The 23,508-nt window shown below is 42.7% G+C and overlaps 1 protein-coding gene across 13 annotated transcripts in view; it reads left to right on the top strand.

Moving 5' to 3' along the window:
* Window positions 1-23,508, top strand: part of LOC111074754 (formin-binding protein 1-like) — a 34,437-nt gene that overhangs the window by 1,550 nt on the left and 9,379 nt on the right. The gene's annotated exons all lie outside the window — the stretch shown is intronic.

The following is a 23,508-nucleotide window of genomic DNA, read 5'->3' on the forward strand; positions in this document are numbered from 1 at the left end:
TGCAAAGCTTAGCAAAAGACAAAGGAGAGTGTGAGAGAGCAATAGTTGCAGATGGGGAACACTTTCGGGATCGGTCGAAAAATATGTTTGTCAATGTAAAAGAAGAGAGAAAATCCCTTTCCAATTGGATTAATGGAACTTTCAAGTTTGAGGGCTTCTCAGGCTTTTGCAGATTACAAACCAAATGCCTCTCTCATTGAATTTCTGGAATTCCCGAAAACAACTGTTTAATCCTTCCACTTACCCATTCCATTTCTTTCTCTTATCAGCTTTTACAAACCAAGAAATCATCTCAAAGCAAAGCTCGAGCCAAAGTGCAGCAAATGTCTCAAGAACTTAGCGTTCATAATGTGTCTCCCTCTCTCACTCTCTCAACGGCTCTACCTCTCTCTCCATCTCTGTCTGCGTTGGAACTTGAAACTTAATGAAGAAAAAAAACTGGTTTTGCGGGTTTTATGTAAATTGCTGCCATATGAGCGGCGGCGGTTCCATGCGTGCGCTCCCCAGAGCGTTATTTCTCGGATATCGTTGTTGTTTTGCTTTTGCAGTGTGTTGTGTTCTACTCGGGAGAGGATAGCAGAGGGACCCCAAAACACCATTCCACTTATTCGATTCCAAGTACCGGCTCCACATTATTGTTATTATATTTAACAGTTTTTTTCTTCTCTTCCTTTTGCTCTCTGTCTGTCTGTCTCTCTATTTCGCCGTCTCTTTCTTTGGTTAGACATTCGCTTAAACAGCTGTTTTTAATCGTTTTCTGTTTTTTGTTGGGGCGTTGACACGCCCAGTCTAAAAGCTTACCTTTTAACTCTATTTTACTTACACAAAAAACTTTTTCGCAATGCTCAGCTGCTATTTACTCCACTTCCTCTCTTGCCCTCTCCCCCTCACCGTTGCTCGATTTAGTTTTTGCTGAAATTTCAATTCAATTCGAGATTCCGGATATCGATGGATTTTATATACGTTTTTTTTCGGGGGTAGTTTTGTGTGCACTCCGCCCCTGGATGGCATTAGGTGGAGGAGGAGGAGGACAAGCAGGGCAGCACCAGCAGCCGGCGCAGCACACCCTCAAAAGGTATCTGTGTATGTGTATGTGTGTATTGGTGTTTGTGCAACTCTGGAAAATGTGCTGCCGCAGCAGCAAAAGCCGCCTCTGCCCACAGGAGCCTCCACCATGTTGCCAGGGACCCGAAATTGCACGTCTAGACAGCATTTTGCAATCTATTTGTTAAGCAGTTTTCCTCTTATTTTCGTCTTTTTGCTACTACGTTTTTTTGGTTGGGATTTTTTGGCTTTTGGGCGGTAGTGTCAACTGCCTGTCTGCTGCTAGTTTTCCGCTTAGCGCAGCTTACCCAAGTGTTTGCTGGAGTATTTGCATACGGATCCTAGGGCCTGACCAGGGCAGAGCAGGAGAGAACCAATAAAAGGAGGAGCAGCAAAGGGCTACCAAAAGAAACCAAGAAATCCAGTGGTGGTTTATAAAACCTGTGAAATAAATAAATAAATGAAAGAATAAAATTAAAGAAAAACAAGTTCATTTCACTAGATTTCATTCTAAATTTATTGCAAAATTGATTTGTTAATATTTAGAATTTACCAGAAAAATAAAACGAGTTTCCCAAGAAATTCACAAAAGCTCTGCTCATATTCCCCGAAAAATATATAAAGATTTTTGTTAACTTTTTAACCATTTCTTCTTTGGTTTCAAATAATGTAATAAAACTAGTTTCTAGGCATACAATTAATCTTCAAATTAAAAATAATATTCATTAGAAATTATGCAGATTTATTTCTTAAATCTGCTTTTGTAACTAATTCCGCATTGTTTTTTTTTATTTTTTGTTTATTTCTTAACCATTTCTTTAGGCTTTTGGTTTTGCTTAACGCTTTTTGGTTATATGATTCATGATGTGGGTTATAGAAAACCAGTTTCTCCCTGCCCCTATGTACATATGTACAAATGTATCTCCCCTACACCTTCTACCAAACATATATCGTATCTTTTTCTTTCAGACTCAATAACGAATCATTGTTCGAATCATGGCGAAAAAGTCGGTAGCCAGGGGAGCGCGTAATATATGCCCATAACTGTTTCCCCCCGACATTTGCATAAGTGATTTGCACACGAAATACTCGATATTCCACTTGGCCCAAACCCCAGTCTCTACCCCTCCCACGCCTCCTCTTTCGTCGCGCCCCCAAAAGGAAAGTGTAACCAGAAATTTTTTTTCGGTTTAATTGAATTTTGTTGGTCTGTGCCTGGAAAGCGAAGCGCGGTCGTATTAAAAACCATCATAATATTATAATATATATTTATAATGCAAAAATCATAGACTCCCCTCAGTGGGCGGGGGGTGCGGCTAAGCGGGTCAAATGCGTGTCCGGCCGCCTGCAGTCGCCACTCGAGCACAAAACTTTCTTTGGATTTTTCGCTGCTTTTCACTTTAATTAAATTTAAAGCATGCGCCGGCCGTCTCTTAAATTCCATTAAGACCGCTCGACCGCTTTGCATATGCAAAAAAAATAAAAAAAGAGCTAAAAACTTGAGGCACGGATAAATAAAAATTGTTGTGTTTTTTTAAGCATTTATTTCGACATTTGTTGAGTGGCGTCCGTTTTGTTATCGGGAGGGGAAATCTCTTTTTTGGGACAGCCAACCCACCCCAATGGGTCGTCTCTTGGGGACTCTCTCTCCCTCTCTCTCTCTCTCCCTCTCCCTCTCTCCCTCTATCTCTCTGTGTGTTTATCTGTTTCTCTCTAATGTGGTGTGGGTATAGCCGGGAACTAAAAATAGTTTTTGTGTTTTTGTTATTTTAAATTACTTTTGGCCTAGACAAGGTCCAACGCATTGAAGATGAGGCATGGTAGAGGCATCACTTGATTAGATACTTGTATGTGGGGAACACAAATCTTTAATAATAATCTTTGATATACTACAGAAAGAAGAGGGAATAACACCTCAATAGCCACCTTAATTCTCTTGGAAAGGTTTTCTTTAGAAAGTAGCGTGTATCCATTATATGTTTTATATTTTTGGACGTAAGAATATCTATAAGAATGTAAAAGATAAATGAAAATTAAAGAGTATCTCTTTATAGGCATTCCCCAGACTTTATTTTACATTCCAGTTCATTTTGCAGACAATTTTTCCGCTTCCCCTCATAATTTGTCATCATTTTAGTAGACCCCATAGAGCAGAGCAGGGAAGACACCCCACCAATCAGCTGATCTTAGAGCCTCCAGGCACTTGCCCGAAGATCTGTTGAACTTCAAGATCGAAGACGACTACTCTCCCCACTCGTTCAGCCCGTTCAATGGCGCTGCCGCAGCCGATGCCAGTTGGAGCTCCTCTGAAGTGCAGCTGTTTAATGTTGTCGAGCACTGTGTAAATAATTTGTATGCCATGCCCCACAACTCGTGCCCCGTGCCTCGCTCGTTTGTATTTGATCACTTTTCACATGACATTGAAAACACTCACAAAAAATGAATGCGAATGGAATAAACATTCACTCAGCAATTGGCCAGCAACAATTTAGCTCCAAATTAGAAATAAATACTCGTGGATTTTTACCTGGGTTTTCCATTGTATCTATCCCGCGACTTGTTGAGTGGCTAAAAATATGTATTGTATGTCCATAAACCATTTTTATGTGTCCAGAGGTGTGGACATACTTCTGTAAGGAGCTGTAAAGAACACGGGAAACGGTAGCTCAAAGCTCATATATCTTTTCACAGCAGGTTTCTTTCTGTCTTTTGGGTGGGGCAAAGTGCCAGTGTCAGGGCGCCCTCTTCTATTTCTAACGTGTCCGCCATGATTGAAATTCTATCACCCCCCAAGAATGAATCACCCTGAATTGTTGTCCTTCCCAGACTAATTTTTTTGAGATTGCATTTGCGTTTTTCTTTCCCCCATTCGCTCATTCGAGATGATTTCCTTGCAAGGGTCACGGCCTCGCCATTCGTCCTTTGCCTTTGGGCTGGGTTCCAATTAAGGATGGGCGTCATGGGGTGGACTCTAGCTCAAGGCCATGTATCTCCCTGCATTTCTCTCCACCATTCACTTGTCTCGGAAAACGCGCCCTATCTACGGGATCTACTAGATCTGGGGTACATTATCTAGAAATCTGTAGCAAGTCTGCTGCATTGCCACCTCCTTATTCTTATCGATTTTCTCACACACTTATCCCCCATTACAATATGTCTCTCACAATAGTTTCTGGCTTCGCCTCCAGGGAATCTCTATCTCTCTCTCTCTTTCTCATTCTCATTCTCGACGGGTGGTTGCAAAAATAAATTTCAGTATTTTTGCTGATTTTTATTGCATCCGGCATCCGGGAAAAGGAGAGAGTTTTCAAAACGAATTTTGGACGCAATTTGAGACGAAGACGCATATTTTTTGCTGACTAAACGGGGATATTTGACCCTGGCTTTTGGGGATAATGTTTATAATGTATTCCCGAGTGTCAAAAGTGGCGGCAAATATCTCAAGAGTACGCTAAAAGGCCTTGGCCTGGGCTACAGTACAGTGGAGTGTGGCTATGGGGAAGCACAAAAAGGGAATAATTTGATGTTTAAGTGATGTGAAAATGTATAAAGTAGAAGTTGGTGATTTGAAAATTTATTTTTTATTATTTTTTAATGCCTCATCAAAACGAAGCGTTCTTAGAAATGAATGATGGATCCTCATTATGAAATGTAATATTAATGTCAAAATGTATGTCAGGAATGACATCTGATCGAACGACGATTGAACTTTAGGAAACTTTTAAAATGCATATCCATTTAAATTGGTAAACTTAAGGAATTCTTAATTTTAAAGTATTCCCCAGAGTCTCGTTTCCTTTAGCAGACAGTATTCCCTTTACATTCCATAATATATTTCTCATTCCTACAGCTAATTTTTCTTTTTTCTGTCTCTCTCACAATGCTTTATCCATTATGACTCTCCAACTGATTGCAAATTCTATTCACATCCCGCTTTTGGCAGTGCATTGTAAAATTATTATTTTTTTTTTGCGCAATGTGGCACGTCTCACGTGGCGTCTATTGGATTTGGTGGCCAGTAGCCTTCAGCCAGTTTTTGCCGGTTGCATATTAAACAGTCGCCGAATGCCGATTTGTATCCACAAGATACAGATACACCGAGTACAGAAGAAACAGTAGAAAACCATTTAAAATGCAAATTGCAGCCGTTGCAGATTTGAAAAATAGTTTCTGCGGTTGCAGCGGTGGGCCGCGCTTGCGTTGAGCATTTTTGTGCCACACTGCCCAGTGCCGCCTGCCTCATGCCCCACATCCCACATAAGTGTTTCGTTTCATTCCCAAAAGATAAGCTCCACATTCTTCAGCAATATGTAGATACATATGTTTATACATATAACTTATTTGCTGTATCTAGAGCACACACTTCCTTTCCGCTTAAGCCATAACTTTGATAAAAAGTTGACCAACTTTTTAAGCTGCTGTTTTACTAGTGTGTGTGTTTGTCCCTGGTGATAACTGAACAATCCGCATGTATTTCCACACACAATTCCCACATTCTTTGCTTATTTTTCCCAATTAATAAATAAATATTCAAAGTGCCAACGAACAGTGAGCAAAATGTAGCCAAATCCTATGATTAACACCTGAAGAATTCTCCAATAAACAAATCTTGAAAATGAATCATCTGAAGACTGTTTTTCTGTGCTTATGGATAACACACTTGAACAGAGAAAAATCTTGAAATAAATTACAATTTCCATAGTTTCTCCAGTTTCTCAAGTTTTATGGGGCATATCGCATACAAAAAAATATATAAAAATAAATCGAGTAGAGTATTTCCAGCGTTTCCGCTTCATTCGTCTGCTCTCGATGCGTCAGAATTAGAGTCAGAATACTTATCAGCTAAAACCATGGCACGGATAGACGGTCGAACGGTCGAATGTGACTAAATTAAATGAACCTGTTGCTGGTCGTAAAAATTCACTCACCCACAGAACAGAGGGTAGGGGAACGGAACAGGTGACTGTAAAAATATATTCCCCTAGGGCTCTAGGGGATTGCCGCCTGCACATGATATAAGTTTTTTGCTAGGGGATGTTTCCCTTGGCGATAGTGGGTATAAATGTTATTATACCCGTACTCAAAAAAGAGTTAAGGGGTATATTAGATTTGCGGTAAAAGTGGATGTGTGTAACGCAGAGAAGGAAACGTTTCCGACCCCATAAAGTATATATATTCTTGATCAGCATCAATAGCCGAGTCGATATAGCCATGTCTGTCTGTCCGTCTGTCTGTCTGTCTGTCTGTCTGTCTGTCTGTCTCGATGAGCGCCTAGATCTCAGAAACTATAAGAGCTAGGACAACCAAATTTGGTTTCCAGACTCATGTGATATCCTACTGCTACAAGTGTATATCAAAATTTCGCCCCGCCCCCTTCCGCCCACACAAAGAACGAAAATCTGTAGCAGGCACATTTTTAAAGATACGATAAAACTAAAAACGCATTATCGTAGAGATGCCCATATCTACCAGACTGCCGAATCTGAATCAGATCGGATCATAATATAGCCAGAATGAAGAAATATTTCAGTCGCTCCCCTGCCCCCCCCGAAAAACGACAACGCAACTCATTTCCTCTCGCTCGCACACTCTGCCGCGTTCAGTGCGCGAGCAACCCCTAGCGGAGGAATGTAGAATCTAAATGGTACATGTATAAACTACATGTTAGATGTAGAATATACATAATATATGTATATGTAAATAACAGATGTAGCAAAAAAATTTTTTTTTATTTTAAAATTCTAACAAATCATATGCTCAAAAATGTATATGCTGACTGAGTACGGGTATAAGTAGAGTCGCGTCCCCAGAAGCGACTCGCACGTTCCTTCTCGTTTTATTATGCTTTGATTATGCTATGATTTGAAATCGTTATTAATCTGAGCTGAAACGGAAAGCAAGCCATTCAGCTGCTTCAGAAAGAGTCCAAATATCATTATATAGCAAAATAAATGAAGGAAAGAAAGACGATGTGATCCGCCTAGTGATCAAATGCTCTAAAAACAATGATCTTATTAATGATACTATTTCACATGCAGTGTAACATTTTCATGCAGTTCCGGGAGTTTTCTGCCATCTAGGTAGAATGAGAGCTCAAGAAAGAATCACCAAAAGCAATACACCATTTACTTTCAGTTCACTGTAGTTGCTTTTATTTCTTTCTTTTTATTTCACAAACTCTTGATCATTTTGCATGTTTTCTCCCCTGTCATAATTTCTATTCTCCTAGCAAGAGCATGTGAAATTCAATATGTTCCGGCCAAGCACTCTGTTTTGGCCTGGCCGCTTTGTCACACGGTCCCTACACAAACAAACGTACACGAAACACACACATATCACTGTCCTATCAGCAAAAGGTTAATAAGTAAATATTAGTTAGACATTAGATACACATTTGTGGTCATACATACGAACATACGTATCTGTTGGAACCGTTTTTATTTTTGTTATTTTTTTTGGCTTGTGGTGGGGGGCACAAAGGCCAAATTCAATTATAGTTGCGTCCAAACAGCGAATAAACATGGCCAAAAGTTGGGTGTGGTCGGAACTTATGGGAAAGATTTGCGAGTGAAAAAATTCCAAAAAGATTTAGAATAGAATTTTATATAAAGTCAATGGAATACTCTACTCGATAAGCAATGCGGGTACCCCTGATTCATTATCAACAGGTTCTCTGGGGTTCAGCTTTGACCCTGGCCTGCCATTATTATTTCCAAAATTTATTAATTGCTTTGGGAATTAATGGCCATCCCTTGCGTGGCCCTCACTTTTCTTTATAATTCATTTACGGCTGCGTGACTTTCTACAGCGTCAACATGTGGCATTGTGGCAGTCTGAAGAGTCCGCCTCTTGGGAGAGAGTGTGTGTGCCATTTTGCCAGAGATCTGCAACAGAAATCGACCACAAATCACTCGAAATTACAGCGGGGGAGGAGGGAGCAGAGGAGGGAGGTCACCCTCTTTCTCTGTTTTAAAATGGGTTTCCAGCACAGTTTTTGAATGCACTTCTCTGGATGCACTCGAAATGAAGTGGGAAATGGGAAATGGAAACGTCATCGTAATGGCAGCCCATGGCTGTTCCCTTTGTTCAGGGCCATACTACCTCTCCCTGCACCCCCGCACCCCTGCGCACCAGTGGGCCCTAATGCCAGTTGGTATCACGTTTTAGTCGTTGATTCCTCTGGCAACACGTTTCATTATTTACACGCCGCTAGTTGATAAAAAGCTCTCTCACTCCCGCCTCCTCCCTTCGCTATATTTATTCCCCCCTTTTGAGTCATCCAATATCTGTGTCCCGCTCTGAGCTTGACTCACTCGCATGGCTATGGGGGTGGCCGTGTGCTGCCCACCCTGTGCGATAACAGCTGGGTGACTCATCAGCTGAGCCTGTCGCCTGGCCGTGTGTCCTTCCCTCCCCCTTAAAACGTTGCCTACCTCCCTCGCCCACCCTCTACAGCAAAGTGCTTGATTATGATGTTTGCTTAATACTCGTATTTTTTGTTGTTGTTGCCAGTGGGACAATGTGCTATCAAGGGGAGCACAGCCACCCAAGCAGTGCACTGCGGGAAAACATGCACTTACTCGTTAAGATTAAATATCCAAGAAAATATATTGGTGATCGTCTATCTGTTTATACGTCCGTTTGTTTCAATGCAAATAAGAATCTGAGTTTGATATTTATCCATTATACTTAGAATACTCAAGAAAAGTTATTCTGAGATAATTTTTGCAGTTTTAAAAAATGATTCAAAAAAACTTAAATAATTTTAGTGTTTCTAGTAAATATTTCATTAGAAATATCAATCTATAGGTCGATCTAAGCCTGGAAGCGATTTGTCCAAGTGTTTTTTCAGTGTATGCAGCGTCCCTTGCCCGTATGGAGGCTGTCTCTTTCATACAGCCCACAGCTTTGGCCCTATTCAACGAAGCTTTTTTTTGCTGCCATTCCCGCATGCTTCCACAAGTTCAAAGGCATCCAGAGAGAGATGAAGAGAAGGGGAAGAAGGGCATAGAACACAAAGAGAACTCTGAAAGAAGAAAAAGAGAGACTCTGTGTGTGGGTGTGTGTGTTGGTTTCATCATCAAATGTTATGCAAAGAGGAAGGAAGAAAAAAGAGGACGCAGCCTTCGCTTCGCTTTTATCATTGTCGCATGTCGTAAAGGCCTGTCCCTGTCCCTGTCTCTGTCTCCACCGTATGCCTCCTCCAACTGCCTCTTCTGCCCTTCTGGCTTGGCTTTTGGGTTTCCTTTCGTTTGGGTTTCGGTTATTTAGGTTTTCGGGTACCGCCTTTGTCTGTCTTCCCCTGCACCCCTCCCCACTCCCCAACACTGGTGGCACACCCGCAAAACAAATTAGCTTCATTTCCTGCCCACATGACATTCGTGCCCATCGTTGCCTCTCCTCTTCTGCCTTTAACCCTGCCCGAAAAATTGCAATATGTATTTTGTTTTTATTTTCTCATTTTCCGTTCAGAAATACATAAATTGTATGCGAAATTTTTATATATGTACAAAGTTTGCCGAAAGAGAGAGGGAGACTCCTCCTCCACACGGATCGAAGATCGGAGCGACGGAAATCGTTAAATATAATACTCTTCAGGCGATAAGCGCGTGCTGCGAGTGTTGCAGCAACATGTTGCGGGGAGTCTGTGGGAGGAGGGAGGGGAGAGTCATTGAACCCCTCCTCCATGCACCATAGCAATCGATTCTCTCCGATCTGCTGGTGATGCTGCTGCTGAAACTCTTTGACTCATATCCCGGGCAGGCCTACTGCGCTTGCAACTGAATCACATTCGCGTCGCGTGGCAGCGGCAGCGGCATCATGGTCATTGGGGGTTGGGTGTGGGATGTGGGGTGTGGAGACTATAGAGGGGCCGCCTTTGTCTGCCTTTTGATGTTTATGACAGTTTCAAATAAAAAGCATCCATCAACATTGAAAAAAAAACACAGACGCGGAGACAGAGAGGCGGCCTCATCAACTTCAGCTTCTGGTTTTGCTTTCAGCTCTTTGTTTTTTGTTGTTTCTCCATTGATCGTGAGAAAAGTGCATTTGATAGCCATAGGATCATCGCATCATCCAATCATCATCATCAGCATTTTATAATCATCATCAGTGACAGAGGCAGAAAAAGGTTAAAAAAAAGCACTTCTCTTTCCAAAACTGGGCATTGCCTCGCTGGCAACAATGTTGCCACTCAAACGTGCCACACATAATATTATTAAAAACTTTGTTAAACGAACCAGGAAGGGGGCTGTGTGGCAGGCCCAGTGGGAGCTGCAGATGGCGACGACGAAGGCATAAAAGTTGCAAGTTTCTTTGCGTTGCTGCAAGTGGAGCAGACAGTAGAAGGCAAGAAGTTGCCACAGTTGCCTGGGAGAGCAATGCACTCCCAGCATAGTGGAGGCAGAGCTGCCAACTATTTTGCATCCATTGGAGTGCAGTTCCATATGCCCCTTGTGTGCCTGCCCCTTGTGCATTTGTAGCTGTGTGCTGCGTCGTGTCATGTACTTCAGTTAATACTATTATAAAGAACGAGGGTAGGCGCTGATTTGCCCTAGACATAGACCAGAAAGAACGTTGACTCGTGCCTCGCAGGAGAGCCAAGCAGAGGCACTCTCGAGTTCATTTAATCAGCGCTGATATATGCATCTCTAAGAATAGCTAATAAATGGGTTCACTATAGAAATTGAAGGGTACTTTATAAGTGAGTCAGAGGCAGAGGAATCCATAGTATATTCTGCGAAAAGTCCTCCTTATAGTTCGGGAATTTCTATTAAAATTTGAATATTTTCTAAGAATCCTATTGTACAACTGCATTATTCAGTAAACCCCCTTTCTATATACTCTACTAGTATATTTTATTAATCTACCTTCTTTCTTTTTATTTCCAGGTAAGTTTCACCATTTCACCATCAATCAAGCCACGTGAGTGCCCCCCTCGACTACCGCGTAAACAATTTTGGGGTGGGAAAAAGCCTGGAAATGGTATAGCCATGGGTGGATTATACCATACCCCGAGATGGCCGACAATGCATTTTGCTTATTTTGAGTTTATTTTTACGGGTCGGGTCTCTCGGAGGCGCAGCATTTATTATAAACAAAATATAAATGTTTACGCTAACATTGACTGCCGATCCGATGCGGCGCAATGCGTACGAGATGCGATCGAGAACCTGAATCTCCGGAGAAATAAATGATTCGGTATGGGGAATTAAAACCCATACCATTCCAACCCATCCACCCACCCATTTCCGTGGCATTCTCCCTGTTGTTTAGTAAACATTATGTCCAACTTTTCCGAGTTTTCACCAAAGCAAAACACAGGAACCGAACCATCTACAGACCGCAGACCGATCTCAATCGATTCGATTGGTACTTTTACTTTTCATTTTGGATTCCGTCTGTGCAGCGAATGGAAAATGATTCAAATTTGTATTTGAAATTTCCAATGCGTTTGATAGCTTTGTTCATAACCGATTTATATACATATAATATTTCTCCATGTATGGCATCCATCCATAAACGATCTGTGTGTATGTATAATATTTTTCCATATTTATTTAGTTTTTATATTTCCGCATTTCTCGCATTGAAGTCACTTTCGGTTTCCATTTGCGATCCAATATATGGATTATGCATTCTCTTTATTATGTGTTCTCCCCCTTTCAATATGATTTTGCTGATTAATGGATATATGTATGCTCCCCAATCCCCCTGCCCTCTTTTCGGAATAATTAACATTACAAATCATATAAATTTTCAACTCAATTTGCATCTCCCATTGTAAAAATAACAACAACAAAAAAGGCAACAAACAACAGCTGATAAAAGATTTTTATATAGTGTTATTGTCTTTTGTTTTGTTTGTTGGTTTTGTTGGTTTTTTTTTTTTGGTTAGTATTATTATTCATGCATTCTATGGAAGAATGGAAGGTCTCATTGGGAAGAGTGACTGAAAGGGAGAGACAGAGGGGAGACAAATTTGGAATTTATTTCCCTGATCTTTTACGATCTCTCAACACACGATCTCTGTCTGGTCTGGGTCTGGGTTCGGGTCTCTCTTTTGTTCATTTGCAAAAGTGAAAACGGTTTTCTAACGAACATTTCTTCTGTAATAATAAACAAATCAAATAACGAATAACATTTAAATGCAAATGTAAATGATTGAGAGGAAGAGTCAGTTTGTCTCGTCACCCAACAACAAAAACCAAAAACACCTGTTGGATCATCAAAATGAGGATTTTCGTTTGATTTGCATAGAAATTTCCATTGTTTCTATTCTGAAGAATATTTCTACCTAACGGGTATCGAATGCAGGTCGTAAGAGTTAACTGTGAATGCAACTTCAGATCATTTTGGGGATTCCTCTAGAAAATTCTTTAAACAGTTTCCCCAACGGTTCAAAATTTGATAGAGCTGTTGCTTTTCATTCAAACGGAAAATATATAAAAGAAAATGATCTAAAAATACACTTTCATATCGATAGAGAGAGAGATAGAGGCAAGGAATGTTGTTGTGGAAAACCACTCTGTGTAATAGAATTTTCTGCAAAGGAAAAATTCGCCCACTCAAAGAACACATATTTCTCGTGGCTGGCAAAAGAGATCTTAAAATTATTGCTTTTGCTTTTCTTCAGACATTTGGCAACACTTGTTATGAAATGACTCCGCCCCCGCCACCACCCGCCCATTCATCTTTGATGATTTTCAAAATTGAATTTTCCTTTGGACATGGCAAAGGCGTTGCCAGACCGCAGAGAGAGAGAGAGAGGAGAGCAGACCCCTTCGGGCACTACAAAGTGATGGAAACAATGGATCGCAGCCACAGACCGAGACCCAGTCTGCAGTCCCCAGTTGCAGACTCACTGGCACTTTGGGGGCACGAAACTCGTTTTGGCGTTGGCCTGAGTGTTGGCTGGAAATTTAGCAGAGCAGCAGCCATCTCTCTGCTGTCTGTAGGCTGCATTTAGCGTCGTCAAGCAGCTGGAACAGAGACTCAAAATACACACACACACACACACACACACACGCTGAGGAGATGGAGGAATCAAGTAAAACAAAACTCACATCACATCCCCCGAACAATGGCGAACAGTCGGAAACACTGAAAACCGCGAGCAATTGAAACCAGAATTCGTTTGGTTTAGATTTTCACTTTTGTGGCTGCCTGACGGACACCGACACTCCTCCCTCCCCCAGGCGTCGGTTCTCATTGCCCCCTCCCCGTCCTCCTCATCCTCCTCTTCCTATGGGGATTGCAGTTGCAGTCTACCTCCTACTTTTCATTCTCCTTCTCCCTTTCTTTCTTTTTATTTGCCCTACTCAATTTTCAAAAAAAAAGTAACAACCGTAATTGTAGTATCGACTGCCGGATGACCTTTAATACAATTTTGTTTTGGGAATGCGCAGATATTATAGACATTTATTGCATCTAGTAATATTACCGTTTGGAATAAGTTAATAAAGTGTGTGTAGTACTCCCGACTAATGGCATTTGCTATCTCTATTCATGCCTTCATCTTTTATATTTGGATCATTTTGTTTACAGTCTCAATATGCTCCCATGCTCTTGGCTTTTAAGGGGTACTAAAAATAATGGGTTAGCTTTAATCGTTGCTTTTGTTTTTCTCTGTTTGGAGAGCTGACCGGCACGTGTTTCTCCCACATATCTCCCCCTCTCCCTAGTATGAGTCTTTCCCTTCACTCCCTCTCTTTGCCTTGCGGCTGCTGGCTGCTGCTGCTGCTGCTTAGGCAATTTACGTTATTCCGTTCTAAGGCGCAGATGTTCCATTGAACTGGTACTGGTCTGTGTTTTTTTTTTTCTTTGCTTTTCACTCGCTTAATTGCCAGCTTTCTGTCTTTCTCTCGCTGTCTGAGTGGCCTGCAATTGTCCGAATGAGTGTTTGAGGACTGCCGTCAGTCAGTTGGGTTTTAGACGCCTGGACTTTGGACTGGACAATTGGCATTCGGAATTGACATTGACGCCAAATGAGATTTGTGGCAAAACAATGAAGATCGTTGAATTAATCGGGAGTAGGGTAGAAGCTGGGCGGCTATTGAATAGAAGCTCCTTTGAAATGAATGATATTTTTTCCCTAATCGAAACAGCTGCTGGCAGATCTTTTTGTACAAAGTAATTCCAGCGCTGTGAAACTCTCTCACGTTCATGTCGTCGTAGCGATTGAACCCGAAGTTAACCTTTTTGTGAACTGGTCAAAGTCTTGTGTTGCAGGCCGCCAATGACGTCAGCATGCAATCAACTCTCGGTCTTAGCCATCGCAGCTCTCTAGTCTTTGGTCTTTAGTCTTGGCTTTAGATTCAGCCGCAAACTTCAGTCTTCAGCCTCGACTTTGGTTTCATCTCCAGCTGTGGGATTGGATGCCGCAACATCTCGGGAGATGCTTGTCTGCTGTGTGCCTGGCTGGCCAATGGATGGCTGCTTTGGCTGCTTTTTTTGTTTGTTATTAATTGACTTTTGAGTTGACTCGCGAGTCGCGACTCTCGAGCAAAATGACAGCGCGCTTAATTTATTGCGTATACGCCCCATGTTGTGTTATCCCCCGCCGGAAGGTAGGGATAGGGCACCACGGGTGGGGGCACACGGGCACGGCGGGCACCCACAAGAGCAGTCTCGGAAGCAGACGCTTGAGGAAATTGATCAAGTTTTCCCCACATTGCATTTTCATGGCTCATAAATAAAAGGAAATTGCAACTGCAATGTTCTCAAGATGCAAGTTGCTTTTTTTTGTTTGTTGTTCTTTACTGTTGTTTTTGTGAGCGAGGCTTTTCTTTTTTCTTGGAGGAAATGAAAAGTAGAGGAGAATCGTGTGAGTGGCAGGGTTTTCCCTTCCTTCTTGTCAGTTGTTCTGTCGCTCTTCCAAGTATTTGCATTTTTAGCCGCTCCATCTCTTCGCTCTCTCTGTCTCTTGCTGGGTAATTGCCACCTTGTTTTCCATGAATCTTAGATCTCCATGCAACAAGCAGCGAGCAGCAGCAACAGCAGCCTATCGTCTCGTATAATCAAAAGTGCATGTAAATACATATGTGAGAAATTTTAATTACACAGCCATTATCGTGTATATATAAAGATATATCTCTTGTTGTTGTTGCAGACAGACAGAGATACATAAAGAGAGAGACCGAGAGAGAGAGAGAGAGAGAGAGGGTGATTAATGAAAAGGAGAGAATGTCATGAGAAATGAGTTACTTGGAAAATGTTGCATAGCTTTTGTTGTTGTTGTTGCTCTAGTTTTTTGTTTTGTTTTCAGATAAACTTGCAACAAGAGAGCTGCTGCATATTTTGTTGTACATGCAACGGAAATGCAACAAATTTTTATGGCCACAACGAAGCATAGGGAGGGATAGAGAGAGAGACAGAGAGATGGAAAGCGAAACTCTGGGGAGAGTCCGGCAGGCAGGCAGGCTGGCTGGCCTCTGGATAAGGCCCGGCCAGGGGTCTATTTATAGAGCGAGAGGCAGCTTTATCCAATTGGGGTTCTGGACGCTGACCATGTCCGGTCTTAGTTGCAGTCTTTAGTGCAGTGGTTAGTGGTTAGTCTTTAGTATTTAGTCACCATTGCAGTTGACAGCAGCCAGCAGCAGCCATCCAGCCAAGCGAAAACCGAAGCGAAGCCCATGGTCATAGGAATTGGCCATGGTTCTGCCTCATGCTGTGGTTGTGGCTGTTGCGCGGACTTCGACTTACATAGTTGTTGTAGTCGTCTTGGCCTGGCTCAAAGTAGTTCAACCTGTTCGGTGGCTTTGGCTTTGTCCAGAAGAATGTGGCTGCAAAATTTATAGCTCTTTTTGCTTTCAACTTTACTCTACCTCTACGGCTTGCCCCAACCCCAAACCCAAACCCAACTTCTATGTTCCATCAGCAGCATCAACAGCAGAAGCATCAGCAGCTTTCATGCCTCCAATTTGCAGCAAAAGATTTACGCAAAATGTTGCTGAAAAATGCGCAAGAAGTCACATAAAAACTAGCAAGAAGCAGGGAATTACCTTCCAAGTGACTTTTCCCCCAAGTAAAAGTCTTTCATTTTGCTGGAGGATTTACAAAAAAAATGTGAGTGAAAGAAAATCCGTTGATCCATTTTGGCACATGTCTGTCAGTCAGCATTCCGTCAGGCATTTCATTCATTCAAACACTCACTCTGGTCTGTGTCAGCCTTTTGTTTTTGAGCGACATCTTCGCTTGCTCTCTCTGTTTCTGTGGGATTCTCCAGTGCCTTCTCCAGATCTCAATTAAGTTTAATGAGCACATGAGCATTTTCATAATTGGAGCAAATTAACTTGAATGGCGCTTCAAAAAAAAAAAACAACAGACAGAGCGATACAGATAGAGAGAGAGCGCGAGATGCGCTGCCACACAGCCACTGCCTGCCTCTTCCACTTTATTCAGATCACTTTTGGTATATAGAAGATTCCCCCGGAAGTGTTTGTCCGACTTGCTCTGTGGGTCTTAAGTCTTCTTTTTGACTGAGACTGAGACTTGACTTCCTTCTTCTGTTCTGTTGCTTCTGCACCTAATGAACCGCAATTGTCAACTGCTTGCGGGCCGGGCCAGCTGGGTTTGGGCCACAACTCGCTTAAGCAGAACTCTACGGTTCTGTCACGTTTCGAGGTTACTTGGACAGCGGGAAATCAGCCCCAGATTGAATACTCGTATCGCGGGAATGAATACAAAATAACAATAAAGAAGAGCCAAAGCCAAAGCAAAAGAAATTGTTCGTCTATGGATGCTGTTGCACACATGTTTCTTGAAATTCTTGGCTTATCTTCGAGCCCCGTTCTGTCTACTCCTCTCTGCATCTGCATCTGCATCATTCTCTTCGTGTGGCTATTTGGGCTGGGGAGACCACTTAACTGTTGGCTGGAACAGTTGGTCAATTAGTTCGTTTCTGGCTTTCAACATGAGCTGCCTGTTCGGGTATTTGAATGCTACCACGACGACGGCCCGCAGCCTCAACTGCGGCTCTAAGGCGGCTGTGGGGGCAAACATTTGTTGGGATTCCTGGCAACGGATCGAGGAATTTTGGGTGAGTGTTGGCTGCCACAGCAATAAGCAACAAGCAACATCAAGAATGGCTTGGCCCCGCCGCAGGTGGCTAACTGTGTCTGTCCAGCCAAGCAGCAACCAGTTTGCAATTAAATGTCGCCGTTTAAATGTGATTTGATTCTTTGCATAACCAAATGCCTTGGCCATTGGGTTTGCGATTGGATCTCATGATTGGTTCTGCAAGGAGTGTGGACCGGATGGGGGAATACATACTGGGATGAGTGGTGTGTGTGTGTGGATTGTGTGTGCGCAAAATACTCGTAGTTGATCTATTAATCAAGTGAAATTCCTGTAAAGAAAAGCTTAAACTTATCAATTTGTATGGCGGTACATAAAGTTTTTTTATTGAAGAGAACACCCGATATTTATGGTGAGAGTTGCAAGTGATTCTGTGATGATTATAAGACTCTTTTAAGACCTTTAGGGTCTGGAGTTTGAAGTGGAAAATAGATGACAGATTCTCCACTTAAAAGTTTCAATAAGTAATAATTAATGTGAAGAGCTATTGGGAATTAATAATTCCCTAAAAGGCGATTAATCAACGATCATTAAATTGCATCTGCATTACCCCTTTGGGCACAAGAAAGGGGTGGAAACAGAAGAGGTTCAAAGTGAAGAATTTTTGTTAAATTACAAAGATTTCGTCAAGAATTTATAGCTGGAGGGAAGCACATTTCATGCGTGTTTTGCGTCCAACTCTAATGATCTCTTGGAGTCTTCCAGCTATTCCACGGGCTGGACCAACCGCTGTTTATGGGCAGCTTCGCACTGCTTATTGTTGGCTGGTTGGGGGATATGGGGCTACTGCTTGCTGTTGGCTACTGCTTGATGCGTGCATTACTTACCGCCTGGCTACTGTCTCGCCTGTCCCTCCACTTGCTGTCCTACTGCTTTCCCATTTGCGGCTGTCTGCTGATTCTCTTCCCTCTACTTCTCTTCTGGCTTCTGTAGCTGCCGCTGCTGCTGCTGCTGCTGCTCGCTGCGTTGAAAGTTAAAGTTCAAGCCAACACGAGATGTTGCTCAACTATTTTTATGATTACAACTTTGCGGTGACTCTATGCTAACGGTTTCACACACGCTAACTAGACAGCAAAAAAAAAAATATGTCTATGTACATCTCTCTTTTTTTTGGCCTCATGTTTTATGCTTCCTGTTGTATGCCGCCGCGCCGCCAAGTGCGGCATAATCATGTACGAGTATCTGTGTATCTCTATGTATATAATCGTGAGCTTCTGGCCAAGATCACACAGCTTCTCTCTTTCCCTCTCTTAGCTATGGTTCTCGGTTCTCGTTTCGCTGTTGCGCTGTTGATTTTCCACATTCTGTGCAATGTAACTGTGAAAAGGCATTGCCGCCAGTCGCGTTGCTCGCGTCGCTTGATTTATTCATTTATTCATTCTTTTGCATGATTGCATATTTACATGTGTAATTATCAAGTTTCCGAAGCTTGACGGCAATTTGTTAGCTGATTATATAGACACACAATTATATCCCATACTATATCCGACTTCAATTCCATGAATCGAAAGTGTTTTTGTTGTAAGGGTGTGTGGGGGGGTACTGTACTTTGATCTAATTGGATCCACAGTGGGGAAAAGGGAAAACTGCTTTTGATGTTTGACCCACTTGTAACCCTTTGTTTATCGATTTACGAGTGCGAAGATGGCCACAAGTAATGTGAGGGAAAAAACTAGCAACTAGAAAAGTTATTTAATCAATAAAAGCGGAAGAAACGGAAACAGCGGCGATGGCACCCATGGGTTAATGTGCTAATTTTGGGGTTTCTCCATTTGTTCCCCCTCCTTGTGTCAATAGCGTTTTGCGGTGCAAAAGCAAAGCGAGTGATAAAGACGAGAAGTGGCAGAGACAACATGTAAATATAGATTTAGAGAAGCGACTGTGAGTGGGGGTGGGAGTCAGCAATGAGGCGGAAAATCGTTACAGCAAATTAACTGAAAATGAGGGGGAAAACCAGCAACAAGCTGCTTATAAAAATAGCCATGTGGAAGGGGAGAGAAGGAAGGGAAAACAGGTCAGGAGTGGCTACTTAGGCTCCGCTTTTCCTCGAGCCATTGTCTTCTATTTACCTTTTCCCTTGCCTTTTGCCTTTGAGGTTTCTGCAGCAAGTCAAATGGAATTGCTGCTGAAAACCATTTCCATGTGGAAAAGCTGTGGAAAGTGCATGTAAAGTACTTTCTTGGAATGAGTGTGGAAAGGTTGAGAGTGCCCCAAATTTAGAATGACAGTTGGGCGAATGATTTAACATAGGGAGGGTCAATGTACTGCAACCTGAAGAAACAGGAGGAGTGAAGAAAACTTGCAACATACATGCATGTATGTATGTGTGTACGTATGTGTATCTACGAGTACGAGCATGTATCTGCTGTTCATCATGCTGAGAGTAGAGTATGACACTCTCCTTCTATAGATCAAACACAAACAAAGGCGCCGCCAAAACGTTGTCATGCAAAAAAACAAGGCACACACACACACGCAAGCTCACTGCCTGGGGAGGGGGATGGGGATGGGGCACAGCGGAAGCTACATGCATGCTTCGGCACTGTTATTGGTTGCATGTTGCAAGCACTCGCGGGGGCAATGTCAATTTGCGTCAAGCCCAAGGGCCCCGACCATCGAACATTGTCATCATCCAAATGTCAAATGGGTGCAGCAGCAACAGCAACAGTGGCTGTGGCAGCAACAAAAGCAAGCGCGTCATGCCGGGCACTGTCGATACAGTCATGTCTATAAGTTTGTGTGCATGTTTTCACTGCTTCCACACTGCTTCTCTCTCCCCCCCTCAGCACTGGCTTATCAGCTGCATTACGATGTTGCTGCTGTTCTTGTTTGCGTGCCACGTCCGCTGCAGATAAAAAAACGCGTGCTGCTTGACTTCCACTGAAAGAGAGGAGGAGAGCGGCTGATTCCCCGCCCCCACTGCCTCTATGGAATCAGCACTGCAACAAAATATGCAATAGAATTGCATATACGGAGATCCATTTGCCATGAAGAAGATTCAGTTGGATAGGAATGTGTTCACATACAATTAATGGGTGTTCTCTTTGGATTACTCATGAATATACATGAATACCCATAAGGAAAGTGAATGCAGAGAGAGAGAGAGAGAGAGAGCCAGAGGGAAGGAAATCCCTAATTTTCATTAACCATGGAGCAATTTTAAGTGCCATTTTTTCCAGTGTAAACGCTCTGCTGAGCCGCTGTCTGAGCCACCACCCCATTTGCCTATGGCTTCGAAAAAGCAAACCACACAAAGCAAACCCACTCTCAAGTGGTAACAAAATCGTTGCCCCAGCCCCAGCGCCAGTCCCAGCCCCAGTCCCAGATACATACAACCCGCCTTCAGTGCACCAGTGCACCAGTGCACCGTGCACCTGTTACCCAGTTATAGCCGTTGGCTCTCAGCAGCAGCACCAGCAGCTCTGTGGCTCTGTAGCTCTGGTCGGTTAGTCGGTCGTTCAAACTGGGTCTCTCTCCTAATCATTGAATTCCAAAAACCCAGAAAACAAAAACAAAAGCCAAAGCCAAAAGGAAGCCAACGTTTCTGGTCGAGTGCTCTCCTCCGGGGGGGCCGACAGACAGACAGCCAGCCAGCAATTGTAATGCAAACAGGAATCCATATTGTGCCACCGATCGCTGCCAGGGGCTGTGCCAGACAGACGTCAACGCTTTCTGCTTCAATTGACACCCTCATCGGGAGTTGCAGTTGCCACAAGAGTTACAGTTGCAGTTGCAGTTACAGTTACAGTTGAAGTTCCATGAGGCAGTCATTACATAAAGACCATTGACAGGGCTCCACAGATTGCAGATTTTCCTCCTGCATCGCTGTACCGTTTTACAGTTGCAACAACGATTGTGCAACAGCCCTTTATGATTGCGGACAGCCTAACCATTATCGATACGAAACCCCCCTAATGCGGTTGTAGTTTTCGATTGGGATATAATAAACTTTGGGGTTTTCTGTGGTTCAAATACTTGCTTCCTTCCCTCCCCGAAACTTTCGTTCAACAGTAAAACGATCAATCAGTCAATCTTTACACTTTTGATTATCATGCACTGTGCTGACAGCAGCATTTACTACATGAAGACAGTGCCCGTCCCCGTTCTACTTTCCCTTTGGATTCTTTCGTTTCGTTTCATTCGTTGATCGAATGTCACGAGCCCATGAAAATGAATCGAAACGAATCCAATACACGATTAAATTAAATGGAAAACCCACAAAAGAAACAAACAACAATGCAATGCAATGCAGTGGAATGGAATGAACAAATGCGTTTAATCAATCGGATCAGTCTTCAATCTTGACCCACTGAGCAGAGCGCCCGTGCCTTGGGCAAATGGGTGCCCCAACAGCACATTCCACACTCTGCCACACATTCTGCCACGCATTCCGCATTGATTGCTCGCACGTCCGTGGGTACCATTTAATAAAGAAAACAAACCTCAACAGCAATCAACAATCACGATGACAATCTTCAATCGAATTTAACACTTTTTTTCCCTCCAGCAATTTGTTAATTTCTTTATTGATTTTTATTGTCATTTTTGTGTGTTTTGTTGCTTCGATTCTTACGATTGCCGCCTGTTACATTTTGTTAATTGAATTTGACTGACGGTTAAGTTGTGTCTTCCAAGTGAAAGTCAGTCTATCCATCCAATCCTCCTCTCTGACTGGAATCGGGATTGGATATTTGTGTCTCTCGGTTTTCTGCTAATAAACTTTTGTGACATCTGATGCCCCCGCGTGATGATGCCTGATGCCTGATGCTGTTGTGAGCAAACTTTCGCCATGATTTATTGGCCAGCTTGTTAGTTGGGAGACTCTTCATTATAGCCAGCTTTTTTGGACATTGCCACATTAATCTCGGCAGCGGCGGCTGTGTCTGTAAATAAAAATTATTTAAATGCCAGTTTCCAGAAATATTTGTCGTCTTTGGAGAGTCATTAACCTGAACGAAGACCCTCCTCAAGTGCCACATGTTTGTGCTTCAACTCTTCTCACTCCTACTCTGATCTGCGATCTTTAAGATCGGCTGTGGCTGTCAGGCCCTTGCCTCATGCCACACACACACACAAATACTCGTACCGTACTATATGTATGCCTCAAATTTTTTTTTTTTTCATTCCTTATATGCCCAGATCCAATCATTCGCTGGTTCGCTTTGTGATCTGATCTCTCGAGGCGGTCAAGGTCAGCGGAATGCGATCCGATTGGCAAAAATAACCTTCGAGAGTCGTCGAGTCCGTCCATCAATGTCTCAGTCGTCGTCGTCACATTTGTGGGGATGGAATGAGCGACAGCCGCGCAGCATAAATGGGAATGGGGAATGGGAAATCCATTCTAATCAATCAATGGACTACGGACATAGAAATTCCTTTCTCACCTCATAACCAATCGATGCATCGATGGGGGGAAACAACAGCATAACTATTATCTTAATAAATGCATTTTGTACCATTTCAAATCTGTATTAACTAGATATGTATTTATATAAATCAATGGCGCTAATGGCTGCTGAATGGCGGACGCAGACAAACGGCAAACAATTTGCCATTCCATTTAATCAGACAACATGGAAAAACTAGCACAAACACACACAAAGCACAGCACAGCACATCAAACCATTGATTGGAAAACACACACAGCTTTTTCCCACTAGAGGCGAGGATATTGCGCAAGCGCAGCCGCAGAGCCGCACCAGTCGTTGTGAAAAGTAAATTAATTTGATTTGAACGGGGCTGGATGGAAAGGCACTCCACTCCTCTCCGCTCCGTCGCTGTCGCTGCAAGGAACGTATTCCATTCGATTATGCAAGCAAGAAATGGGTTTAGGCCACCGGCAAGTGACAGATGGATGGATGTTTATAGGCCAAGATGCAGGACTGTAAAAAAAAAAACACCCACATGATCTTATGGCCAACGGCCTCCTGCTGCTGCAACCCTCTCTGTATTGACACTTTTCCACACACACACACAGACACACACAAACACAAGAAATGTGTTTCCATTTGTGGTGCCGCACCTTGAGGCGGGTGAAAGTTTTCCCCCTACCCCTTTCCCCTCGGTGGGTGTGACGCAATTCCACGACAAAAAAGCGAATTAAAAAATCAACCGAAATTCTACAAACGCATTTGAAATGAAATTGTTTTAATGTTTAATTAATTTCACGATCGACAAAATTGAGTGAAAATCGAATGCCTGGGCCACGTTGCCAAATTTCACTGTGCAACCTTGTTCACAAAACGAAAGAAAAACAACTTTGCAGTGGAGGAACAGCCACAGCACAGAAATTAATATAATCGCTTCACATAAAACATTGAAACCAAATTACATACATACATATAGAAATTTTGCAATGCCACGGAAGAAGCGCAGAAAAAACAACCA

This window comes from Drosophila obscura, unplaced genomic scaffold (assembly GCF_018151105.1).
Source record: "Drosophila obscura isolate BZ-5 IFL unplaced genomic scaffold, ASM1815110v1 contig_208, whole genome shotgun sequence".
Classification (NCBI taxonomy): domain Eukaryota; kingdom Metazoa; phylum Arthropoda; class Insecta; order Diptera; family Drosophilidae; genus Drosophila; species Drosophila obscura.